This window comes from Mauremys reevesii, linkage group 10 (assembly GCF_016161935.1).
Source record: "Mauremys reevesii isolate NIE-2019 linkage group 10, ASM1616193v1, whole genome shotgun sequence".
In the NCBI taxonomy this organism is placed as follows: Eukaryota; Metazoa; Chordata; order Testudines; family Geoemydidae; genus Mauremys; species Mauremys reevesii.
Window position 1 is genome coordinate 6,106,742 of NC_052632.1, and position 15,644 is coordinate 6,122,385.

The window sequence follows — 15,644 nt, forward strand, 5'->3', positions numbered from 1 at the left end:
GCACAGTAAGAACGTAATCCAAAACTCACTGGAATAAGTGGGAAGGTACCTAATGACTCAATTTACTTTGAATCAGATTTCATGTGGGGGCAAGATCTGTCTAGAGGAAATTCCAGGAGTTTTCCCTAGAGTTCTCTAATGTTCGGTTGAAGGGAAGGGCTTTGCACAACTAACAAATCACTTCTGTGTAATGAGCCTGCAAGAGCAGTGTACACAATAAATATGTCTCTGCCAGTACAGTAACTCTACTCACTGGTTCTGATTATCATTGTTACAAATACAGTATTATACTCATTGTCTTCACACTTGGCATTACACAAGGCTTTGTAGAGAAAGTAAATGACAAGCCAAACAGAAAAGTTTTTAAGGCTAGTTTTAAAGTGGGAGAGATGGCTTGATGGCTCAGAGGAAGGGAGAATATTCTGAGTACCTGGGACTGTATGAGTAAAAGACTAAATCGTAGCAAAGAGTTTGGGGCAGACCTGTGGGTACCCTGACTGACCAAGAAGTGAGAGTGGCAGGTGGGTCAAAGTCAGAGAGCAGGTTGGAGCTGAGTGGAGTAATCAGTGTACACTGTATTTGTATGCTGCCTAGCACAATGGGGTCCTGCTTTATGCAGTGGGGGCTCCACGGTGTATAAGAACATAAGAATGGCTATATTAGGTCAGACTAAAGGTCCATCTAGCCCAGTATCCTGTCTTCCACAGTGGCCAATGCCAGGTGCCCCAGAGGGAATGAACAGAGCAGATAATCATCAAGTGATCCATCCCCTGTTGCCCATTTCCAGCTTCTGGCAAACAGAGGCTAGGGACACCATTGTATTCCATGACAACAAAATTAGCCATAGACTCTTCCCCTTGCTAAATAATTGTCTTCAGAATCTCAGCTTTCATTACAAATATAAATTTCTACTCCTAGTGATGGAGTGGTGTGGAGACAACCTCAAAAAGGTGATCCAGATGTGAATCAATGCAGAGATGGTCTGCATGAATGCAGAAAGCCTGAAACAATAGCTCTGAGAGGTGTGAAATGCTCCATTAATCCCAATCAGGTGCTAACTGAAACCCGAAAATGACACTAAATTGAAAACTCAGCATGTACAGATAGCATAAAATATTCTGAATGTATTATCAAAAGAAGTAACATAGGTAATTGCATAGATTGCGTTATTCATGTTCATATTTAATTAAATAAAAATTTCTATTATTAAAATATATCTTAATCCACTACAGAATTTTGAAGAATTTTCACCAGAGCACTGCACAGTCTGAGGACGTTGCTGCAGAACGTTCATCCAGTTTGCAGCAAACTACAAGAGGCTTTGGATATAGATGTCTTGTTTATCCCATTGGCCCAGATCCTCAGAGGGATGTAGGCTCCTAACTTCCATTGACTCCGTGCCTGGATTATTGTGTCTAGAAGAGGCCCTAAAAGGTCTTTGTGGTGAGGCTGCGCAGGTAGCTGATGTTTTGTATTCCTTGCTCAAAACAAGGATTTATTATACTTTTTAGCATTGAACGATCTCGGTACCTATTCTTTTACACTTTTCATGTAACAACCTGATGTGGGCTGTTAAGACTGCAAAAGGTTCTCTGGCTGCATGTTCACCTGTATTGAAGATAGCTGACACCTGATTAGGTGCTGATTGGTTTCACCATATAGTAGGTGAGTTCAGAAGCCACAATAAACACTTCTAGGGCTAGAGATGAGCTTATTAGATCTCTTACAAGAAAGAAGCAGCTGTCTACACATGGGCTTAGAAATAGGAATCAGGGAAATGATCAATGAGTCATATTTTAAATTTTATCATGTATTTTTCTTAAAGTATAGTTGCAAGTTTGCTGACTTGGAAGGGGCTTGGTGAAGGAAACTGCTTGGACAATGAGGAGTCCTATACAATATTTGTGTTGTTCAGAGACTTAGAATAAGAATTAGGATTGGTTTTGAGTTGGAAAGAACATATGTAAAACTTCAGTAGTATAGTCAGCCGTGTTGCTATCTATCTGAATCACTTGATCCTGAAAACCTGTTCCCCCAGGGTAGAAACTTTTTGTTTTCCCCCCTTCCCCAGGCCTTGCTGCAATTGTGTTGCGAAAGAATTTGCAATTTCATTGGGGACTAACCAGAAGAACTACTACTAGTTCTGTTGGGGTCCCTGAGACCACGGTCAGGAATTGGGAAAGTTGTGTTGAAGTTGGGTGAGGTATGCGTCTATCAAGAAACTTTCTCTGCCTGTGATCTTCAAGAACTATAAATAGAGGGAGGGCAATGGGAAAAGCATCTTGTTTTACTATAGCTCTCATGACTACTATGTTAAAGCTTCCTCAAACCCATTTGACTGTACAGCACTGTAGAATTCTAGTTGTAACTATACACAAAATATCTTGCTGGGGCAAAATTTCAGGGTATAATTGTCCTGACTTTTTCTCTTGTAAGTGAGCTGGGTCAGAGGGGAGGTTACTGGTCCCTAAGCCATTAATATCTGGTCTGTAGGTACCAGAAGCCTCTGCTTTTATTGCTGATGTTCAGCTGTAGAAAGGTTCTACTAATCTAATGATGCAGATAGGGTAATGGCTAGGAACGGTTGGATGCTTTTAAAGGTGAAGTAAGTCAAGGGTGAATTTAAGATTGATTCTTATCACCTTCTCCTGTTCCCTGCCCTATGTACTCTTAAACCCAGAAATGTGTAAAAACTAGCCAGTATTTCTACAGATCGTAGACTAAGTGGGCATAGTCTCTTCAAGGAGCAGGGCAGTATATAGAGAAGTAGTAGGTAGCTGTAGACTAGACTCTACAACTGATGAGACTAGGGAACAGCACAGACCAGCCTTGTGTAACTACAAGGAGAGGGAAAGTATGGACTGTTCTTGTACAAAGCATTTTATTTCCACAGAGGATGGGGATTGTGTCTCTAGAAGCTGGGTGAAGCTATACTGCCCATCTGGGTGTGAGCTGGTATCAAACAGTTTGTAACAGGCAGGTCTGATTGGGAGGGGGAATTAAGGGGAGAGACAAGTGCACCTGGGCCTGAGCTCAGGGGACACCCATCCCAAAGTCTGTAATCCTGTCAATAATATAAAATGGAGGAGGGGGGGAGAGTGGACCCCAAACTTCTCTGGAGAGGCCTGGTAACAGGACAGGGGCTCTTACTCAATCAGGTAGGCCAGTCATACTCAGACTGAGGCTGAGCTGCAAGTGGCTCTTTAAGGCAGTGAGTCTCAAACTTTTGTACTGGTGACCACTTTCACATAGCAAGCCTCTGAGTGCAACCCCACCCCATAAATTAAAAATGCTTTTTAATATATTTAACACCATTATAAATGCTGGAAGCAAAGCAGGGTGTGGGGTGGAGGCTGACAGCTCGCAACCCCCCTCATGACCCCCTGAGGGGTCCTGACCTGCAGGTTGAGAACCCCTGCTTTAAGGTCTCCTGTAGTTCTTTGCAGCATATGATGTTAAAACACCCTGTGATTTAATTATTAGCCACTCAGGATGTTTTATTATGTTACTAACCAATTGTAGTTGATACAGTTGACTGGCCAAATATTATTGTAAGACTAATATACATGTATATAAAAACTAAATTGTTCCCCTGCCATGGTGTTTAAATCTGAATATAACTTAGACAATGTCCTCACCCCTCTAGCCATGACATTTAGTATGAGGTCACAGGACTGTGCTTCTTTCGGGTACTGTTGTTGAGCCTTAATTTGGTTACTGAACCCCTGAGGTCTGAGTATCCCTGAGCTAGGAGATGTGTCTGTATGTGGATGGGGGTGCCCCGGGCTGCGGGAAGCGGCAGGTGGCACAGCTTGCCCTGGCGGTAGGGAGGAGAGGGGAGCGGTTGGGGGGGGGGGCGCTGCTTACCCCGTCTCTCGCCCGTGCGGGGGATTGGGAAGGGAAGCGGTGGGGGGCGCTGCTTGCCCCCACCCGACGGCTTGCCCCCCCCCCACCCCCCGCTCTCGCCATGCGGGGATTGGGAAGGAAGCGGTTGGGGCGCGCTGCCCCCGCCCCCCCCCCCTCTCTCCGTGCGGGGACTGGGGAAGGGAAGCGGTGCCCGTGCGGGGCATTGGGAAGGGAAGCGGTGGGGGGCGCTGCTTGCCCCCCCGCGACCCCGGCTCTCGGCCCGTGCGGGGGATTGGGAAGGGAAGCGGTTGGGGGGGGCGCTGCTTGCCCCCACCCGACCCCGGCTCTCGCCCCGTGCGGGGGAAGGGAGCCGAGGGCAGCCCCTACAGCGACATCCGGCGGGCCAAGGAGGCCGCCCCCCTCCAGCCAGGCAAGATGGCGGCGGCGGGAGGCGGTGCTGAGGGGAGGGGGGATCCCGCCTGAGACACCCACACGGGCGGGGGAGGAGGCGGCGGCGGCGGCGGCGGCTCGGGCTCCCGTTAGGATGAGATAAGGGCGCCGGGACTGGCTCGCGACGCGCTCGCTCGCTTTCTCCATCGCGCAGGGCGGGAGGAGGAGGAGGATCCACCAGCCGCCCCCATGGGGAGCGCGGCCCCGGCCTGAGGTGAGCAGCGCCGGCGGGGGTAACGTGCGGAGCTGTCACCGCCGGGGGGGTTGGGGTGTCTCCGCCACCGTGGGGCGCTAGCCCAGGGCCGGGGCAGCGGGGGCCGTGTCGGTGAGGCGGGCAGGTACCCCTGAGGGAGCCGGCATGGTGATGACGGGGGGGGCGACATGACTCGGGTGCAGCCCTAGAGCAGGCGGCGCTACGCGAATGTATCCTGCCCCCCTCCCTGTCGACGGGGGGGGCGATACCCTAGATCCCGCCGCCCCTGCGATCCGGGGGTTCCCGAGCGTGCATGGGGCGGGGCGGGGCGGGGAGGGGGGGTATCCCGCGCCCGACCGAAGGGAAGCGGTGCCTGTCCGTTAGCTGCCGGGGATTTGGTGCACCAGCAATTCATTTCCTTCGCGAGTCCTGTCCTTCGGGCCGCGCCGGGCAAGATCGTGCGAACGCGGGGTGGGCGGCTCGGGCTGCTCCGCCCCGGGGAGCAGGGGGGTGTCTGGCTGCACGGCAGCGCTGTCTGATGGGGACAGACGTGTGACTTCCCTAAGAATGGCCCTGGTGTAACGCAGCTGTGTAGACGTGAGGGCCTCGCCGTGTGCAGGGGCAGCGATCGATCCCCTGCTGCCAGAGATCGCGGGTGCACGTTGAGTTTGAGAGCCTGCTGACCTGCCATGTTACACACGCAAGCAGGACCATGAGAGCTGGCTTGGGCAGCTGCAGAGGGAGAAAGGGGTTGAGACTTCTGTTCACTGAATCTGTACATTCCCATTCACTTTACTAGATAACTAATGGGGTTTACAAACACAGATCTATGATTCCCCCTCCCCCTGTGATTTTCCCTTGGCTGCATACAGGTTACAGCAGTTTTGCTGGATTAGTGTAACACTGCCAACATTATGGTAAAAGAAGTAGTCTCTAGAGCTCTGAGATTTTTGTGCCGTCATAATGTCAGAATTTACTACAGACTCAGTGGGCCACATGCTAATGTTTAGTGGATTGTTAATTATTTTGATGGCTTTGAGCCACTGCTAATCTCAAATTCTATTTAAAGAATGCATTAGGTCTCAGCACCCCATACATGTCTGTTTACAATGAAAATAAGAGATGTAGACTTGGCAGTTAGATCTGATGGCTAATGTTTGAATTAAACTGACTAGAAGAGTAATGTTTTGGACAGCTTTTTACTTCATTTCACAATTCCTCCTTGAACTGTTGCTCAGCCAGTGTTTTTTGTCAAAAAATAAAATGTACTATACATAATCTTTCACTTTCAGAAAGATTAAATATTTCTGTATTTAATCATTGCTATTAGGTACTCTGATTTAGGGAAACTATTTGAATCAGTCTAGCCAAGAAAGGGGTCAAGGAGTACGTGGGTGAACTTTGGTTTGTGTTGGATGTACAAGCCCAGCCTTGCAAGAATCTTTTAACCTATACATGTTCAGAATCATGCTGCTGAAAATGAATCAACTAGTAAGGATCTTGAGTATAGTCTTATTGTACAATGAATGTGAAAACTGAACTGTTTCTTTGACAGCTTAATCCCTCTAAACACATTCAGGTTTCATTGGGCTGTTCATGATTCCTGGCATTGACTTCCTATTTATTTATAGGAAATAGAGCCTTAAACCTTTTGTTTTCAGTTCTTGCAATGAATCACATAGTCTGCAAAGAGATACAAAGGCCAAAAAAGGATAATCTGACCTACAGCCTTTGCATGCTTTCTGATTATTAGATTTTTACTATGCACATCTTTTAATCAATATTGATTTTTAAATAATGTAGTCTGAAATTTAAGGGCCCACTGATGGGAGGAGTCTCCTGCAAAGGTGCTGAGGAGCTTCCACTCCCTTTGGAGCAAATTTTATATAAGAGTCTGATCAGGTCAAGACAGTATCCACTTACTGGAAACTAGTGTGAACAAGGTTTTCCGGCTTACTGTAGGACCAGAACTCTTTGTGGTTTTCTTGTTCAGTATTCATTCAAAAGTAACAATTATCTATTGACAAATACTTCTGTATTAAGAAGATTCATATGCTGGAGTTCTTGGGTTATTTTTGTAGTGTCAGCCATACTTTAACATTCTTGCAGGCTACTTGCTCTTCAGTTTGTGATTATATAAACATCTCTGGGGCAATTTCTGTCTGTGTGGAGGTAATAGATATAAATTCTATATCTGAGCAGACTTAGCTTTTGACACTTTTATCTTTGTCACACTTGACAGAGCCTTTTCTGCACTAGGGCTCCCGCTAGTGTAGCTGATCTAGTGATAGCATGGGGGACAATTTTTCTGTTCTAAAATAATTGCTAGGCAGCAAACACACAAGTCTTGTCAACCATTCTTTCTTTTTTTGGAGGGGATGGGGCCTCAGTTCATTCTTCTTGTTACTGTGGTGGATATATTAAAGGTACACCAGGGAAAGTTCTAAATGCTGCCACCCCACATCACTTTTCCACTGGGATCTGTGGCCACCATCATTTTGACACGAGCTGCCACAATTAAATACATTAAACAATTTATTTACCGTAAAATGAATGTGTGCTACAGGGTGAGATGAATAGTTTGTCTGACTGATTAATCTGTATGCACATTTTCTAGTCTGAATGTTGTCATCTGGTTAATTTGAATAATTGTAATTGGATTAATAGGTTTCTAAAATTGAAATCTGAAGTTATGACAAATATTATACTTAAAATGTAGAAAATCTCTCCTCTTCCATTCTCTTTACATATATTTGTTGAGAATTGGAACTACTTTTGCAAGTCAGAACAGGTTGTAGTACTTCATAAAACAGTAGCTACAGAAGCCAGTGTAATCATGGAGAAAGTTAAATTGGTATGTTTCAGAAAGTAGAAAGATTCTGAAAGGACTTCTGCTAACTAGTGAAACTAATACAGAAAATCTTCTGTTTTGTTATATGCCCATGTATTCACTCTGCTGTGAACATATAAGCACAGTGGCAGCATGCTTTTGAAAAGTTGGAGGTTAAAACAAGTTGCACAACTTAAATCAGGTCTAATAAAAAAGAAAAATATGATGTAATATGTGTTCAGAAACAATGGCTTAGCTCCCAGTAGCAAAATAGCAGTTTCCTAATATCTTCCTGTTTGACATAGGAGGGAATTTAAGTAGCATAACTTCTACTGCCTTGTGAACAAAGTCTTAGAGGGGAAGCATGCCATTGCTCATACAGATCTAATAAACATGCTCTCTTCTGGTCATATCTACACTTCCACTTTCAGCATTAAAACTTTAGTCGTTCAGGGGTGTGAAACCCCTCCCCCCCTTTCCAAAAAGTGCCAGTTTAAACAGCGGGTTTTTTTTGTTTGCCAGGGAGAGCTCTCCCCCAGTGATAGTGTGTCTACACTGCCCCCTTCACAGCGCTGCTAAAAATAACCCAGCAGTAAGTGTAAGGCATGAAATTAGATTAATTTGTATGCAAATAAAAAAAAACTCAGAGGGAAACCCCCTTTTGCTGAAACAAGCTTATACAAGTAAGCAGAAGATGACTGTTGGGTCAGATTCTGATCTTGGTCACGCTTCTGTAACTTCAGAATGAGTTCATTCCCTTCAGTGGGATTATTCTGAAAATACAGTTGTGTGACTGGGCCAGATTCTGAGCTGTCAATTTACAAAAGTAGGTAGCTTTGGCTGTATAATTTCATAAATTTAGTGAAAAAACCCCAACTCTTTTCAAATGCTGCAAGTGCAAAAGTAATTTGATCCCTACTACAGTCATGCTAACCAAACCTATATGTAGAAACCAAGTGTTCTGCTAAATTAGTGTGCAATCCTGTAGTCAGACTGCATGCTGAACTCTTACTCAGGCAGGGAAGGAAGCCTCTACAGAGAGACTATTTCCTTGTGACTCTTTCCATCAATTTCCTACCATTATCACTTTTAAAGAACACACTCAGAAGATCACTATTCTTTGCCAAACATGGAGAATGGTGAAAGGGTACTTAGTTAAATTTTAGGTAGTGTGTTCACATTCATTAGGTGTTTGGAGGGTGAGTTTCTGACTACAGCTTTGGCCGTGGACATTGCGTATTTTTTCCTTGCTGTACATGTTTACTTCTGCTTCTGGCTAGAAGTTGTTGGGTGAATTTAAGTTCTGGGCAATGTACATTTAAAAATACAGAAGATAAAAAACGTGCAACTTTTTGTACGTAACTGAGCTACTAAACTGAAAATAAGAGATGGGCCAAAACAGACTTTGTGTATTAAGCCTCACATTCGCCTCTCGATAGAGCTGTGTAGAAAATCGCAGACATTTTCAGTCTTTTTTTTTTTTTTTTGCAAAAAGTGTGTTCTACAGGATTAGAACATTGGAAAAATTGAGAGCTCTTAGTTTTGAAAACTTGGGGCATGGGGGATTTTACCCTCTTCCTTGCTTGCACCTTCTTTTTCTCTTTTATCCATTTTTGCCCATGAAAAAGGGACTAAAAGGAAAACCAAAAAATACAGAGCTTTTCTTCCCTTCTGTATTTATTTATTTTTTAAAACAAATTTTCATTTGAAAAATGTTAACCAGCTTTAACTTTGAACTTTGGTTTGGATTAAGTAGAGCTTGGATCTGAACTCGCCTTCTGTGACATACAAGCATGCAGGCCACCTTTCACACATTCCCACAGCCTGGTCTGTTATGTACTCTGCTGAGGTGCAGAAGTGTCCTACAGAGCTTCACAAAACTTGACATGTAGGCTTGCCAATCTACTCACTGGCTCTTTGTATATTAATGTGTTTCTTAAAACTTCCCGCAGTTGTTCCACCTCCAGTTCAGCACTGGGGAGGAGGGAGCGTAGTCTAGGCTGGCCACCTGCTCAGAGGAGACCTATACAGTATAGTGGTTTTAAAAACAAACAGTGACCATCTGAGCTCTGTCTGTTTTGGTTCTTCTCCCTATTGTTACCACTTGTGGAGCTGCAGCAGTGTAGTCCAAGTGTAGGAAATTTTAAGAAAAAAGCAAATGTAGACAGTGCATATTGAAAGGGTGTTAGCTTGTCCCTGAATTCCTTATGTACCTATCTGGTGCATAGGGGTGAAAATAAGGCATTGGGGTGGAGAAGGGTGGCAATGTGAATTCGTTATTAGCCTACCTGATAAGGTGAAAGCCACCTACTCAAGATAATTAAGTCCAAAACAGACTGCGAAGAGTTGTATGTAGTTGGGCTTCAGCAGGCATATTTTGCTGTTTGCAACTAGCTGTCATGGGATAAGAGGGAAGGTCCTCTCATGGATCAGTAACTGGTTAAAAGATGGGAATAAATGATCTGTTCTCAGAATGGAGAAAGGTAAATAATGGTGTCCCCCAGGGGTCTGTACTGGGACCAGTACTATTCAACATATTCATAAATGATCTGGAAAAAGGGGTAAACAGTGAGGTGGCAAAATTTGTAGATGATACAAAACTACTCAAGATAGTTCTAAGTCCAAAGCAGATTGCGAAGAGTTACAGAAGGATCTTGCAAAACTGGGTGACTGGGCAACAAAATGGCAGATGAAATTAAGTGCAAAGTAATGCACATTGGAAACCTAATCCCAACTATACATATAAAATGATGGGTTCTAAATTTTTCATGACCCCTAAAGAAAGAGATTGTGGCATCATTGTGGATAGTTCTCTGAAAACATCCAATCAATGTGCTGTGGCTGTCAAAAAAGGTAACAGAATGTTGAGCATCATTAAGAAAGAGATAGATAATAAGAGAAAATATCATATTGCCTCTATATAAATTTATGATATGCCCACATCTTGAATACTGTGTTCAGATGTGGTTGCCCCATCTCAAAAAAGATATATTTTGGAATTGGAAAAGCTTAAGTAAAGGGCAACAAAAATGATTACGAGTATGGAACAGCTTTTGTATGAGGAGAGATTGATTAAGACTGGGACTTTTCAGCTTGGAAAAGAGATGACTAAGGGTGGGTATGATAGGTCTGTAAAATCATGACGGGTGTGGAGAAAGTAAATAAGGAAGTGTTATTTACTCCTTCTCATAACACAAGAACTAGGGGTCACCAAATGAAATTAATATGCAGCAGGTTTTAAACAAACAAAAGGAAGTATTTCTTCACACAACACAGTTAACCTGTGGAACTCCTTGCCAGAGGATGTTGTGAAGGCCAAGACTATAACAGAGTTCAAAAAAGAACTAGATAAATTCATGGAGGATAGGTCCATCAATGGCTGTTAGCCAGGATGGGCAGGGCTGGTGTCCCTAGTCTCTGTTTTGCCAGAAACTGGGAATGGGTGACGGGATGGATCACTTGATGATTACCTGTACTGTTACTCCCTCTGAAGCACCTGGCATTGGCCACTGTCTGAAGACAGGATACTGGGCTAAATGGACTTTTTTGGTCTGACCCAGTATGGCTGTTCTTATGTATAGGACACAGCAGCACGTCTTTCTGGTTTTGGTTGTTGTGATCATATTACCCTGGCTTCTCTACACTGCGGTCTCCTGCTGTTTTCAGAGCCTTCAATGGGAAGGTCGAAGGGTTTGAACCATCCAACATATCAAAGCTCCAGGAGGCTGTTTGCACTCTGGCACCACACATTTCTAAAGGCTGCTGCCATTGCACCTAAGGTCTGCAGATGATAAAGCTTTTGGTTAATTATTCCCTAAAGTGTGGTTTCTCTCATCTTACTGGACACTTACATCACCACCCTTCCCATTTTTAATAGACATGTGGGGCATAATGGGGTCTGAGAATCTGGGCGTAACATGTATGCTTATTGTGATTGCACATGCAGTTGTGGAAACAGCACAAATGAGCAGTTAAACATATAGTTGGCCATTTGCATATGCAGTTACCAAAACTGCCTGTAGTTACATTTAGTGTGCATACATTCATTCTGAAAAATAGGACCTGTCACTTAAAATGCATCTTGATTACCATTGGCCCCATGCAGTATTCCATCCACCGTTTTATAATTATGCCACGTTTGTTTATCTTTTAAATACCCAGCTGTTTAAATTGCATTTTAACTGTTCAGTACCTCACATGCCTCAGAATGGGGGACTTGATGCACATAATTGAGCTCTTATTGGCCCTCTGCTACTGGATGCAGAGGTGACCTGGATCAAGTGCACCTCAGTGCAGAATATTGTGACTGCTTTGCATGCTTCTCCTTCCCTCAGTCCTGCAAAGGAGGCTTTTGTAGATTACCCTGGGGTCAGTGCCCTACCAACCAAGATGGAGTGGGCATTACCTTACACTAGTTGTGTGTTAGTGTTAGTCATGAAAATTCCTTTGGGGGTGTTGGGGGCAGTGCACTGAGCCTTGTTTGCCACAGGTGAAGTAGTGGTCTAGAAGCTTTGTGTAGTCACTGTTCTTTGCAAGTGTCCTGAAAACTTCATGTCTGGATGGCAGAACTCTTTACTCATTCCTTAGGCAGGGCAAACCTTACTTAATGGAAGGATTGAGTTGAAATGCACAAGAGTTTCTTCCTACAGTTTTCTGCTCTCACTAGCCTTGTCTGTGTTAGACTTGGGTTTCCTCAATGCTTCCACCTGTGCAGCTCCACCAGTGGCAGCAATGATAGAAATGCTAGTATAGATAAGATGCTGGTCAGTGCCATCTTTTTAACCACAGTGTTGTCTAGACCAATTCTGGTCAAGTACACAGTGGCTAAAATGCTGATGACCAGCTGGATCTTCTGCTGTTACCGCTGAAGGAACTGTACCCTTGATAGCAATAGTAAGATGAGCAGGGGAAATCTAGAGTAAATATAGCCAGTGGTCTTCATTCATAGGAAGAGGTTGGCCCTCTGTATTATTTATTCTAATGACTGAGTAAAATTGTTGCTTATTTCATCCAGTGTAGAAATAGGAAAATGAAATAGTTGCCTTCTGTAGTAGTAAGATGTTGCAAAGTAATTGGAAGTAATTTCTGTAGTGAGTATTTGGAGAATATATTTAAAATCATAATTTGTTTACCTAGCACTGACAGGCATTACATTTAAACTACAGCTACTTATTTGGAAGAGGCTGTTCCTAGCAAGGACATGGTTATGCACATCTTTGAGATGAAGTCAATTGGAAATGAATTGCTAATTGAGGGAATATATTAAAAAATGTAATTACATGGTTTGAGGGGTCTGATTATTTTTTTTTCTAAAGCACTGAACTCTTTTCTTAGGAATGAACACTTAATTTGGAGAAATGGTAATGACAAAAACTGGGCTGAGGTCAGATGATAGACAACATGGAAAATTACTAGTAAGTAGAAGTCTAAATGGATTAGGGCCAAGTAGTTTACATTTCAAAAACTTATTCATGTGTATGCATTCTTTTTTTAAGTACAGTGAAATCTGTCATTAACTCTGCAAGTGACCCCCTCCAAATAAAATCAGTTTCCTGGCTCAGGCAGGTCTATCACTAGAAATGTCCCAAAAGCTTAGGGATACTTTAGAGTGATATTCTCAATCTTGGATCCATGGAGCATTTCTGTTTGTCCACAGAAAGAAACATTCTGAGAACTAAGCAGTGGAGGATGAAAGCCTCTGAATATGTCTCTTATGAAGTGGTCTTCAGAATAGCAATGCTGTAGAATTACTGCCTTAAGGTATTTACATATAACGGAGGGTTGCTGTAGGAGGTGGCCTTTCATGCATGTTTCATTGTAAAATAAAAGTTAACTCTTATTCAGTGAATGTGTCTAGTCAACTCAATCTTTAAATATATCAGAGGAGATCATTGAGAGGATAGTGAGATAAATAGTCTAGAATAGAAATATGCAGACCAGAAGAAGAGCTCTGTGGGGCTTGGAACCTTGTCTCTCTCACCAACTGAAGTTGGTCCAATAAAAGATATTACCTCACCCACCTTGTCTCTCTAGATTAGAAATAGACTGTTCCACATCTGAAGAACAACTAATCCCATCTGTTATAATAATAATGGCAAATGGGCAGGAAGCATCTAATTATAGTAGGAAAAGTACTAAACTAGGGACAGAGCTAGGGGATAGAGAATATGTAGTGCTAACAGGATGGAGGGATGAGATGAATCTGCTGGAGTATCAAGATCTTAAAAGAGAAATGACATTGTAAAGTAAACCTCAAAAGAATATTAACCCAAGCCCAGAACACACTTTAATTTTAAAATAAATGCAAAGAAACACTTCAGAGGGGAAGATAGAAAATTCCTGAATAGGATGAAAAAGTATTTGGGATATCAGGAGATAGTGAAAGAAGTGAAATCAAATTGCGGTTATGTGTACACAACAGAAGTTGTGCATGGGCTAGCCTGCTCAAGTGAGCTTGAATCCACCAAGCATGGATAACAACAGCAGTGAATACAGCACAGTGTGTGAGAGCATTGCTAGAAAACAGAATAGGTAGCCAGATGGGAGAGGTTGATGCTGTTTCTTTCACATTGCTATTCTGGTTCCTGGATAACATTGGTCCCTGGATAACACTGGCTAATAAGTTTGAAGCTCCACTTCTTCTTTGAGGAGAGTCTCTGATACTCGTTTTTTCCAAAAAGAATGAGGAGTACTTGTGGCACCTTAGAGACTAACACATTTATTTGAGCATAAGCTTTTGTGGGCTAAAACCCACTTCATTGGATGCATGCAGTGGAAAATACAGTAGGAAGATATATATACACAGAGGAAATGAAAAAATGGGTGTTGCCATACTAACTATAATAAGAGTAATGAATTATCAGCAGGAGAGAAAACCTTTTGTAGTGATAATCAGGATGGCCCATTTCCAACAGTTGACAAGAAGGCGTGAGTAACAGTAGGGGAGAGAGGGGAAAAAAATAGCATGCGGAAATAGGTTTTTCTTTGTGTAATGACCAATCCACTCCCAGAACTTTATGGCTGCTGCTAAGGGATTACCAGTATGGGGCCTCTAGTACTCTACCTTTCACTCAGTGTCTGTCTTTTTGTGGCAGGAGAGTTGGGGTCCTTTGGAGTTCCTCATAGTTTGACCAAGCTGCAGTGCATAGTGACATGATTCATGAGTGTTACTTCCCACAAATAGTTCTGAATGGCCACTGTGAAACTGACCAGTTCTTGTTAATTTCACTCTCCTACTTGCTAATGGAGATTTTTATTCCCTGTTCTTTGGTAGAGCATCACTCTACAGCTAGGCAAACAAAAAAAATCTCTTCTACTTCAGACATATTTAGCAGAGACAAATACCACTTGGACCCTAACAGGAAAATTAAGTTAATAACAAGCTGTTGAATATTCTCAAAGGAAAATGCAGGCAAGAAGGAGAACCAGGACAGGAAGATTAAAAGATGATCTTGCAAGATCAGTGGAATCACTTGAATTATTAAATATGTCTGTTACTGAAGTTCGATTACTTGGTGAACATTTTTCTTAATTTCTTACTTGAGAATGTATATAAACTGGTTTGAGGGCAGCATGCTGTCTAGATACAAACAAAACAGTGAAATTAGTGGGTGATTTTTCTTTTCATTTTGTTTGAATGGAAGCCGCAAAGAGTTCTAAAAAACAACAGAAAACCACATCTTGCTTTATTGGAAGTGTAATGGTGAAACTAGTATGTGTGCAGTACATTGTAATCCCAGTGATATTTCACTTGTCTTAAAAGGGTCAGCTTTTTCTGTATGATAGGTATTGCAGTAGTGTTTTGTTATTTCCCGTTCTTTACTGCTAGCTTCTGAAAATACATGATTTTTTTAAAATTACTTTTTCCAGGTTAGTTAAGTTTCTGGTCATTAAAGCTGAAAAAGTATGTGTGTTATGCTGTCCTACACCTCTAATCATCTGTTTATAACCTCAGAATGTTTCACACCATACACATGGTAGACTGGTTTCTGTATTCAGCACTAAAATAAGATACATAAATTTAATGAGTCTTAAAATGTGTTAATCTTTTCGAGACTCTTCCTTTTGCATAATTGCCACCAGGTCCGTAATAATATTGCTGGTTTTTCTTTGAGAAATAGTGTTTGCTTTTCAACTATAAAATAAAATTAATGTCTTTACTTTTTAATCTATTTTAGATTAAACACAAAGCAGGGTATTTAGCGCTAGGGAATATCACCTTTTGTTCTCACCTGTCACTGTTAGTGTTTCCTTACCTTAAAAAGAAGCTATATTGGTACACTCTTAGGCATATGTGTAGAACCTCTGATAGGGCTCTCTTCTTTC

The 15,644-nt window shown here is 42.6% G+C and overlaps 1 protein-coding gene across 4 annotated transcripts in view; it reads left to right on the forward strand.

Annotated features, from left to right (window-relative positions):
* DENND4A (DENN domain containing 4A) overlaps nt 1-15,644 on the forward strand; it is a 112,522-nt gene that overhangs the window by 23,632 nt on the left and 73,246 nt on the right. For 2 of the 4 annotated variants that reach the window (XM_039490669.1, XM_039490673.1), the window contains exons 3-5: nt 1,233-1,457; nt 12,654-12,733; nt 12,976-13,079. The gene's annotated coding sequence lies outside the window, so the exon portion shown is untranslated. Of the gene's footprint in view, nt 1-1,232; nt 1,458-4,388; nt 4,511-12,653; nt 12,734-12,975; nt 13,080-15,644 lie in introns of those variants that run through there. The other 2 variants (XM_039490672.1, XM_039490671.1) reach the window with 2 other exon arrangements.